At 43.9% G+C, this 11,949-nt stretch overlaps 1 protein-coding gene across 2 annotated transcripts in view; it reads right to left on the reverse strand.

Moving 5' to 3' along the window:
- The window catches only part of LOC119966307 (extensin-like), a 47,841-nt gene that overhangs the window by 34,225 nt on the left and 1,667 nt on the right, over positions 1-11,949 (reverse strand). The gene's annotated exons all lie outside the window — the stretch shown is intronic.

An 11,949-nucleotide genomic window follows, 5' to 3' on the forward strand; every position in this document is an offset into this window, starting at 1 on the left:
TCTCTACCTCCCTTTTTAAATAATGGGGTTACATTAGAAAAAATGAAAATCGCTTATTGTCACGAGTAGGCTTCAATGAAGTTACTGTGAAAAGCCCCTAGTCGCCACATTCCGGCGCCTGTCCGGTGAGGCTGGTACGGGAAGCTACCCTCCAATCTGTAGGAACTGTTCCAAGAATCTTGGAAGATGACGATCAATGCATCCACTATTTATGGCCACTTCCTGAAGTACTTTGGGATGTAGATTATCAGGCCGCTGAGATTTATTGGCCTTCAATCCCAATCAATTTCCCCAACACCATTTCTCTACTAATACTGGTTTCAGTTCCTCCCTCTCACTAAACCAGATATCCAACATTTCTGATACTTTATTTACATCCTCCTTTGATAAGACCACAATATGTATTGAGCTGGTCAGCCATTTCTTTGTTCCCCATTATAAATTCCCCTGTTTCTGACTTTTAAGGGACCTACAGTTGTCTTCACCAATCCTTTCTCTTCATATACCTATAGAAGCTTTTAAAGTCAATTTTTATGGTCCCCACAAGCGTACTCTCAAACTCTATTTTCCCCTTCTTAATCAATTCCTTTGTCCTTTGCTGAATTCTAAATTGTTCCCAATCCTAAATTGTTCCCAATATTCCAATGACTAGATCTGCTGTTTTTTCTGGTCAATTTGTATGCCTCTTCCTTAGATCTAATACTATCTCTAATTTCCCGACTGCCTCTCCACTGGCGCGGTTTTCAATCGCCCGACTGTCTCTCTACTGGCGTGGTTTTCAATCGCCCGACTGCCCCTCCACTGGCATGGTTTTCAATCTCCCGACTGCCTCTCCACGGTTTTCAATATTCCGTCTATCTCTCCACTGGCACAGTTTTCAATCTCCCGACTGCCTCTCTACTGGCGCGGTTTTCAATCTCCCGACTGCCCCTCCACTGGCATGGTTTTCAATCTCCCGACTGCCTCTCCACGGTTTTCAATATTCCGTCTATCTCTCCACTGGCACAGTTTTCAATCTCCCGACTGCCTCTCTACTGGCGCGGCTTTCAATCTCCCGACTGCCTCTCCACTGGTGCTGTTTTACAGACACCACTATCCCATGCATATTAATTGACCTCCAGCTACTTTAGCACAGTATTGTCCTGGATTTGCAGACCCAGATCACAGAAAGCCACAATAGTACCTTGTAGACTTTTTGTACTGGTATGGCGATACAAGTTAAACATTCAGCACAGACAAAATGTACATTCTATCACAGCACAGAGTAACTAAATAAATGAAATCCTCGAATGTTTGGTATTTTTTACTTATATAGTGCCTTTCACAATATCAGAATGCCCCAATTCATTTATAGCCAAAAAGCATTTAAATGTAGTCATTTTTGTATTGGAGGGAAACATGGCAGCCAATTTAAACATGCCACGTTCCCACAAACGGCAATGAGATAATGACTAGATCTGTTTTTCTTGAGTGAAGTCTGCTGAGATAAAATTGCCTGGGACACTGGGAGATCTTCAAATACTGCCACGGGATCTTTAAATTCCAACAAAGATAGATTAATATGTCATCCTAGTTGTAAGTTAACATATTTGAGTTGCATGCAATCAGATAAAACAGGTCACATGACAGATATGAAAGGTTATTCTGATGGCAATTGCAGCTTGCTATGTAATGCTGACATCCATATGAATCATTAAATAGCTTGAAGCACAATATTGCTGTTGCAGTAAGAATATGTACCACTGAATGGCATTCAAACGTAGGGCTGGAACTTATGATTCTCCAAGCAGCTCTTCTTAGTTGTACCCCAAGGGAAGATGTTGCAGAAAGTTAGACAAATCTTCACAGGTAAAATTCAAGGGAAGTCATGTGGGCTGTTCTGCCAAACCACTCTGGGAAATCAGCCGCACATATATCACTACCGGGTAATTTAGAGATCAAGTACAGCTTTAAAGTTTATAATAAACCCAATAGGGCGGTCTGGTTCAGGCTTGTATGAGAATCAGATAAAACAGACAGAAACATAGAAAGTAGGAGTAGGGATAGGCCATTTGGCCCTTCTAACCTGTTCCAACATTCATTATGATCATGTCTGATCATCCAACTCAATAGTCTGCCCCCCCCCCCCCCAATAATCTTTGATCTCTTTCGCCCCTAGAGTTATAACTAACTCCTTCTTGAAAACATACAATGTTTTGGCCTCAACTACTTTCTGTGGTAGAGAATTTCACAGGCTTATCACCCTCTGGGTGAAGAACCTTCTCCTCATCTCAGTCCTAAATGGTCTACCACGTATCCTCAGACTGTGGCCCTTGATTCGGGATTCCCTCACCATTGGGAACATACTTCCTGCATCTACCCTGTCTCATCCTGTTAGAATTTAATACGTTTCTATGAGATCCCCCTCATTCTTCTGAACCCCAGCGAATACAATCCTAACCAACTCAATCTCTTCTTGTATGTCAGGTCCGCCATCCCTGGAATCAGTCTGGTAAACCTTCGCTGCACTCCCTCTATAGTAAGAACATCAATTCTCGGATAAGGAGATGAAAACTGCATACAGTATTCCAGGTCTTACCAAGGCCCTGTGTAATTGCAGCAAGACATCCCTGCAAATGTAATTGAATCTTCTTGCTATGAAGGCGAACTTACCATTTACCTTCTTTGCTGCTTGCTGCACGTGCATGCTTACCTTCAGCAATTGGTGTACAAGGACACCCAGGTCTTGCTGCACATTCCCCTCTTTTAATTTATATCCATTCAGATAATAATCTGAATAATACCAAAGTGGATAACCTCATATTCATCCACATTATACTGCATCTGCCATGCATTTGCCCACTCACTCATTCAGATTGCCCAAATCACACTGAAGCATCTCTGCATCCTCCTCACAGCTCATCTGGGCTGGTTTAGCTCACCAGGCTAAATCGCTGGCTTTTAAAGCAGACCAAGCAGGCCAGCAGCACGGTTCGATTCCCGTACCAGCCTCCCCGGACAGGCGCCGGAATGTGGCGACTAGGGGCTTTTCACAGTAACTTCATTGAAGCCTACTCGTGACAATAAGCGATTTTCATTTTTTTTCATCCTTCCACCCAGTTTTGTGACATCTGCAAATCTGGAGATATTATATTTGGTTCCAGTGGTGTTCTTTGTTTTGCGTATTTAGGATGGTTGACGTAGTGTTCCACAAAGACCACATTATAGCTTTTACTTAAACAAAGCTAGGATTTTATTTACACTACTAAACTGTGTTTCAACACTTAGACCATTTACAATGCAGAATTGATCAATAACATCTAACTCATCTACTGCCAGTCTCAGTATTGGTATAAAGTATAATCTAACCTTTCACATAACTGCTCTTATGACCTTCACTAGCTGTCTCCTGCATACACTCCTCCCTTAAGGTATAGCATCACTGCTTTATATAGTAGTATCTGCAGCTTCCTCTATTGGCTACTCATGGTATTACATTGTAATGCTGATAGTTATGATAATACCATAGTTCCCTCATCTAAATCAATTTGTAAAGTTTTACCAAGTAAAGTATTTGTTTATTCCCCCTCCAGACTAGGATGCAGAAACTGCTTCAGATCCAAGCTAATTTAAAATGACTAGCGCTTTCGCAGGCTGGGGAATCTTTCAGATAGACTCATTTCCTGGAACAGGTTGAACCACAATCTGTTTTGTATCAGTCACTGTTGCTCAAGTTCAGCAGATGCTCCAACTATTGCAACACAACCTTTGTGATTTTATTCAGTTTTTAAATTCTTAAAATTTAGCTGAACATATGCAACATTTATTGATTGTACCACTGCATTCCAGGCACTTGAAAGCAAATTAATTTGATTTGGGCAACGTCATTTTTAATACTGTGAATTGCAAATGTATGGGTGAACTTACACTAGAGTTTTTCCCTCAGCTGAAATGATCATTTTCTTTTTTTTTTATATAAACATATTTTATTCCAAACACAAAAAAAAATTTCACAACCATCCAGAAAACACAGCCAAAGTACAAACTGTTTGTCATTTTTAAACCTAACTTGATCCTCCCCCAAAAACACAAAAATCCCCCCTTCCACCCCCACACTCCCCCATGTCCTTGCTTGTCTCCCCCTCCCCCCACTCACCAGCAACAAACAAATCTTTGAACACATATGAACAGCCTCCAATTCATGTGAAATCTCCTCTGACCCACTAAGAGCAAGAGCAACCAATGGCAGGAATTCCGCCATATCCGCCAGACATGCCGCCGTCTTATGTGGCAACGCCAACCTCCACCCAAGCAGAATTTGCCACAGAGAGGTGAAAGCCACAACATCAGCCCCCTCCCATCCAGCAACTCCGATATCCTAAATATCGCCACTAATGAGCACGGTATAACCCCCACGATCTCTGAAAGTGTCTCAAAAGATCGATATCCAAAATTCTACTAGTTTCGGGTTGGCCCAAAATATATATTCTTGATTCGCCAGCCCACTTAGGAAACCTCTTGCACCTATTTCCCACCTCAGCGAAGAATCTATTCACCCGAGCTCATGTCATATGAGCCCTGTGGACCGCCTTAAACTATCAGGCTCATCCTGGCACAGGCGGAAGTCGAATTCACCTGATACAATATTTCACTCCAGGCCACTCCTCCCAGTTCCACTCCCAGCTCCTCCTCCCACTTCTACCTTATTTCTTCTAATGACGCTTTCTCCATTTCTAGTAACCACCCTTGAATATTTGCAATTCCCCCCCCCCCCCCCTCATCATATGATAACAACCTATCTAGTAAGGCATGCCTCAGCAGAGGAGGAAACGAAGAGAGCTCTTTTCACATAAATTCATGCTACTGCATGTACCGGAATTCATTTCCCCTCAGGAGTTGGTATAGCCACCAAAACTCCAACCCCCTTGAACCTCCCTTCCACGAACAAATCCCTAATATGCTCAACTCCCTCCTACACCAACTCATATGAGAAATTATCATTTTCTGATCGTAATGTATATTTTAGTTTTGTCACTGCTTCATTCAAACATGTTTGAGGTGCAGGGAAAAAAACAGGCACTGCTGGTTGCTGCAAGCCAGATGCACTCTTTAAAAGGAAAGGAAAAATACCAAAATGACTGCTATTTTATTGCTCTACACCAGTTGTTTAACATTAATGTAGAACGACCACAAGTCATAATCAATTGCTACATACATGGATGTCCAGTGTAGTGTAAAGTTGGGTACCAGGCCAGGGAACAGCATTTTTTATCATTTACATATCACAGAACCACCATAATGGAAGTGGCGTTTTGAGACAGGCCTGTTCTCTTGTTGCCAGGTCTGTTGATTTATAGTGCAGGGCACACTGAACAATAATGGATCGCAGCGCTTGCTTCAAAGCTGAAAATGTGACTTTAAACCAAATGCAACTTTAAACCAAGCACAACTTTTTTTCAAATAATATTTTATTAAGGTATTTGAAATTTATTTATCACAGTAACATAAACACTGACATCAACATGGTAAAATAAACATTTCCCCCTCCAGCCCAATCTTCACACACATCAACCATACAACAACAATCCGCTCTTTCCCCCCTTTGGAATACTGCATCTGCTGACATTTTAATTTTCCCCAAGAAAGTTGACGAACGGCTGCCACCTCTGGGAGAATCCTAACATTGACATTAAGGCAAACTTTATTTTCTAGAAACTGAGAAACCCAGCCATGTCACTAACCCAGGTCTCTACACCCGGGAGGCTTTGAGTCCCTCCACATTAACAAGATCCGTCTCCAGGCTACCAGAGAGGCAAAGGCCAAGACGTCGGCCTCTTTCAAATGCACAACTTTTTAATATAAACAGTATTAGTTGAGGGATAAATGTTGGACAGGGCACTACAGAAAACTTATGTCTCATCCGTAAGACAGCATCTGCAATAATACAGCACTCCCTCAGTATTACTCTGTAAGTGCACCCTATGTCTGTGACCAGAAGTCTATGAACAAGACTATTAAGTCACCTACGAATATTGGAACCAGATGCTGAAATTGAAACCTACATTAGAATAAAATACTGACATCTCTGTCCAATTTCCCCTTGTTCATGTGCTCTGCAATTTCAGACCTGATGCTCATGGTACATCATGATCAACATGCTCAGGGTGCACAAAACCATTCAAATAAGCTAATCCTGTATTATATCTCTTAATAAATTCCATCCTGTAAAGACATATTTATTGTCTGAAGAATGTCAATACTGTTGCTGTAGGCAGTAATTGTGCCAAATTATTGACTTTTCTGTCCAGTCCTCACTGCACAAACACCCGGGTTCTGCCTGTTAACACCGAAAGCAGAAGTTTGATTATCTGTAGAGCGGTTTGTGCCCAACTGTTGCGAATCAGGGCAGGGGATTCATTTTGCATATGGAAGACTTTCAGGCACAATGCTGACAATTTTCATGTGGTACCTGGTCAATGTTGCAATTTAAGGGCCTGAACCACTTTTAGTACCGATTTAGTACCGGGGAGGGCAGGGGGAAAAGAGGGGTGAAGTAAAACAGATTCTGACAACCTAAGGCTCTTGTCTACATTTTTACCTCTTGGGGGCCATGTTGACCAAATCTGGATGTTGACAGCCCTCCAGTCAATTTTTAACCTGAGTGCCAACCTTGTTTTTGCACCTCCCTCAAGAGTTGCACATCAAACACTGAAGAAACGGGCTGCCCTTCAGGTGGATTGGAGTATTTATGTTCTGGAAAATTCACATGTTTACATGTAAAATAGTGTGATTTAATATGTTTTCAGGTGATCATGGACTCAAATCTTATGTCCACTATCAATCAATGGGGGGGGGGAGGGGGGGGGGGGGGGGGGGGGGGGCTGCTGCTTATCTTAGTTGGCTAAATGCCAAAGTGAGGTTTAGAAGAACACCAACTGCGGAGATTAAATTCTTATTCCAACTGAGGTAGACATGGGACCTGCTCACCCTGTGCCAGAGAGTGGAAGGCAATGGCAAACCACCACTGACAAAACTGTCAAGAGAAACCGCTCAGGGGACAGCACAGTGGCAAGCACTGCTGCCTCACGGTGCTGAGGACCTGGGTTCGAATCCTGACTCCGGGTGACTGTCCGTGTGGAGTTTGCACATTCTCCCAGTGTCTGCGTGGGTTTCACCCCCACAACCCAAAGATGCGCAGGGTAGGTAGATTGGACACTCTAAATTGCCCGTTAATTGGAAAAAAATAATTGGGTACTCTAAATTTATAAAAAAAAGAGAAACAGCTCAGGATGAAATACCAGCAGACAATGAGCCAGGGAGCTGCTTTCATCGAATGAATTATTTAACTATAATATCATTACAAACTGCTAAAATACATAAGCAATCAGAAATTGTTTCACACTGCAGCGCCATTTAGTGATTTTTTCATGTAAAATCAAGAGGAATATGAACAGGATTAATTTTTCATTATAATCTTTCACCTTTCACTGAACAATTCAACAGCCACAAATCATGTTTTTCTGCCAATGGGTTCCTCAGTTAATTTCAGTAAATTGGTGCAGGGTAACAAACAACATTTATGAATTAATTAAACCTAGTTCACAAAAGAAAATAACATCATTTTTATAAATTAAAAAATGTTTGCAGCTGGAGAGTATTAACATTTTGTTTTGAAAATATTTTTATTAGGCTAACATTTTATACAAAATATACAAGTAATCAAACCACAAACTATAACAAACAAAAAGTAAAACCTCCCCAGTCATAACCCCACATTCCCAATAGAATTCCCCCTCCCTAATAACAGCGACCAGATCCTTGAAATGCAATATAAATGGACGCCTTCTGTCATACGTCCATCAACTGCTCCTCTCATCATGAACATAGCCATCTCGAGATGTGAAAGCTCCATCAAGTCACCCAGCCGTGCTGTGGCACTGGACGGTGCTGCTGGTCTCCAGGTCAGCAGGATCTATTGCCGAGCCAGCAATGAGGCAAAAGGCAAAGCACCACCAAACCCTGTCCTCAGTTCCGGCTGGTCTGACACCCCAAATATTGCCACTAACAGACAGGGTTCCAAATCCACATTTAAAATTGCAGATATAGTGTTTAAAAAAAGGCCTCACAAAACCCACCAACTTTGGGCAGGACCAGAACATATGCATATGTTTCGCAGCCCCCCCTTGAACACCACTCACACCTATCCTCAACCCCTTCAAAAAAACAACTCATTCTAGACTTGATAAGACGTGCTCAGAACACTACCTTGAGCTGAATCATACTTAATGGAGGATGATATAGCATTCACCCTACGGAGAGATTCACTCCACACCTCCATCTCCAAAATGGGACCCAGCTCCTCCTCCCACCTAACCTTCACCTCCTCCACCGATACCTGCCCTTCCCCCATGATCTGTCAGTATATCCTGGACATCCATGGTAGCACAGTGGTTAGCACTATTGCTTCACAGCTCCAGGGTCCCAGGTTCAATTCCCAGCTTGGGTCACTATCTGTGCGGAGTCTGCACGTTCTCCCCGTGTCTGCGTGGGTTTCCTTCAGGTGCTCCGGTTTTTTTCCACAGTCCAAAGATGTGCAGGTTAGATGGATTGGCCATGCTAAATTGCCCTTAGGTGACCAAAAGGTGGGGTGGGATTATTGGGTAAGGGGAATAGGGTGGAGGCGTGGGCTTGGATAGGGTGCCCTTTCCAAGGGCCGCTGCAGACTCGATGGGCCGAATATCCTCCTTCTACGCTGTAAATCCTATGATTCTATGCTGCCCTCCTCTGACCTCGCTCAAGAAATAATTAACTCCAGCAAAGTGGATGGCTGTGCCACCGAGAATATCAGCAAAAGCTCGCTGGACCCAATCACGCACCTGAACAGATCCATCCCACAAGGCCTACCTTCCCCCTTAGCACCTCCCAGTCTACAAACTGATCCTCCAAAAATAAGTCCTTTACCCGCTCCTGCCCCTTACCTTTCCATTCCCCAATCGTGGTATCAATTTTCCCGGCTGAAACAAATGGTTACCAAGGGGACCACCTTGACATCCCCCCCCCCCCCCCCCCCCCCCCCCCGGCACACATAGCTTGAAATGCTGGCAAAGCTGCCGCCATATCTTTAGCATAGAGATGACCACTAGGTTCAATGACCAAAGAAAAGTAAAGCACAGTAACAGGCCCTTCGGCCCTCAAAGCCTGGGACATGATGCCCGAACTAGGAAAAAAACCTGCTGGCAGATGAAAGCCACACTTTCCTTACTCTTACCCTGCTACTGAAGTTCCCATTTCTATTACTTTCAGGAACAACAAAAAAAATTGCACTTCGCCAATGAATATAGAAACTTTCAGACCACGTTGTGTGTCTCTTCCTTTCTTGTACTGTCTTCCAATTGTATACTTTTCCTCTTACTCTGCAGTTGTTACTTTCCTACATTTTGCATTTTTCTGTTCCTGTGTTTCTCACTTGACACTTGCTCTGTTTTGCTATATTTGTTGCTATTACCTCAGGGATCTCTCCCAGTTGTATTATTTCCCTCCAACTGCTGTTGCTTTATCTAGTGATCCTTCCAAAATGGTTGACAAGGTCACACATGGGGTAAATTTTCTAAGTCAAAGCAATTTGTGAGGAAAGCTTGGAGTCTTAGACCATAAGCTTAATAAATTAAAATAAAGAACATTGGTTCAATCAGGAAGACATCTGGGTCTGAGTGTTCAGGCACACTTGCTCAAGTGAGCCCAAATTATGTTGCGGCTTAGCACGAGTAAGAAAATAAATTAAAGCTTCAGAAGAATTAGGAATCATCATAAGTATTTTGTTTTTTTGGTTAACCCAGATGAAATTTCATTTGGCTCAATTTTGTCACAGTCTGCAGGCTGGATACTTCCGCCCCACCCAACACAAGGTTGCCATGGGCAAGATGTGGACAATGGAAATGTCCATTGACCTCGGGGGGGGGGGGATTCACGGTCGGCAGGTGGGCACGGTTGGAGAATTTTTAGCTCACCAGGCTAAATCGCTGGCTTTTAAAGCAGGCCAGCAGCACGGTTCGATTCCCGTACCAGCCTCCCCGGACAGGTGCCGGAATGTGGCGACTAGGGGCTTTTCACAGTAACTTCATTGAAGCCTACTCGTGACAATAAGTGATTTTCATTTCATTCATTCATAAATGCTTGTAGAGGCTGAACATTTGAACATCTGAAGTGGGTGCGAAGTGACATTCAGGCCAAACAAGGCAAACCCACCAAATGATGATGGAACCTTGCCAATGTTAATGTGACAAAGTGGTTATATATTTTAAGTACAGTTTGGAAGTGTATTTCAGTTATTTTATAATAATCTTTATTAGTGTCACAAGTAGGCTTGTGACAAGCACTCCAATGAAGTTACTGTGAAAATCCCTTAGTCACTACACTCCGGTGCCTGTTCGGGTATACCGAGGGAGAGTTCAGAATGTTCAATTCACGTTTCACAGGCACATCTTTTCGGGATTTGTGGAAGGAGACAAGAGCAGCCGGAGGAAACGCATGCAGACATGGGGAGAACGTGCAGACTCTGCACAGACAGTGACCCAAGCCGGAATTGAACCCGGGTCCCTGCCGTCGTGAAGCAACAGTGCTAACCAGTGCTAACATGCCACCCTACTCTTGCACGATATATATTTTTGTTAAATTAAGTTATGTGCAGGAATCCAAATGCCCCAAATCATCACCACCCATCGTCCAGGAGGCTGTAACTTATTATGGCAACCCTACTGTGCCTCAATCATCTTCTTCTAGAATCCACATTTCCACTGGGGTTCACTAGAGCAGATTTACAATCCCTTTTCATTTTCCCCAGTTGGTCATTTTCTCATTGCGGAAATCGGGGGGGGGGGGGGGGGGGGGGGGGGGGGGGGGGTGGTAAGGGGCAATTTAGCGTGGCCAATCCACCTACCCTGCACATCTTTGGGTTGTGGGGCGAAACTCACGCAAACACGGGGAGAATGTGCAAACTCCACACGGACAGTGACCCAGAGCCAGGATCGAACAGGGGCCTCGGCGCCGTGAGACGGCAGTGCTACCACTGCGCCACCGTGCTGCTCTCTGCGGTGAAGTACTTGAATAGTTACTTATTTTACATATTTTCGTTAGAGTCGCATATGGATCTTTTGGCAGCGCCAGGGCGGGAGACACCAGCCAGCACTCCAATGTGAAGAGGCTCTCTGATAAAGACAAACCTTTCTCTGTGTATGTTGGACTCTTGGAGTTGCGTCGCTTCCATGCGCTTTAATCAATCGGTTTAATCATTTGGGACACTTGCCTTTATCAATCGAGACATCGACTACAAAAGCAGGGAGGTCATGTTGGAGTTGTTAGAACTATGGTGAGGCCACAGCTGGAGTACTGTGCGCAATTCTTGTTGCCACATTATAGGAAGGATGTGATTGCACTGGAGGGGGTGCAGAGGAGATTCACCAGGATGGTGCCTGGGATGAACATTTAAGTTATGAAGAGAGGTTGGATAGGCTTGGGTTATTTTCGCTGGAGCAGAAAAGATTGAGGGGCGACCTGATTGAGGTGTACAAGATTATGAGGGGGCATGGACAGAATGGATAGAGAGCAGCTGTTCCCCTTACTTGAAGGGTCAGTTGGGCAGGGACAAAGTTCAAGGTGAGGGGCAGGAGGGGTGGGGGGGTGTGAGGAAAAAGCTCTTTACCCAGAGGGTGGTGACCGTTTGGATTGCATTGCCTGGGAGGGTGGTAGAGGCGGGTTGCCTCACATTCTTTAAAATGTACCTGGATGAGCACTTGACACATCATAACATTCAAGGCTTTGGGCCAAGTGCTGTCAAATTTATTAGGTAGGCAGGTCAACTATTTTTCATGTGTTGGTGCAGACTCAATGGGCCGATGGGCCTCCTCGGCACTGTATTTTCTGTAATTCTGTGAAGTTTAGGGAGAATCTGGGTTATTCTGTTGCTTTTATTCG

Source organism: Scyliorhinus canicula, chromosome 5 (genome assembly GCF_902713615.1).
Source record: "Scyliorhinus canicula chromosome 5, sScyCan1.1, whole genome shotgun sequence".
In the NCBI taxonomy this organism is placed as follows: domain Eukaryota; kingdom Metazoa; phylum Chordata; class Chondrichthyes; order Carcharhiniformes; family Scyliorhinidae; genus Scyliorhinus; species Scyliorhinus canicula.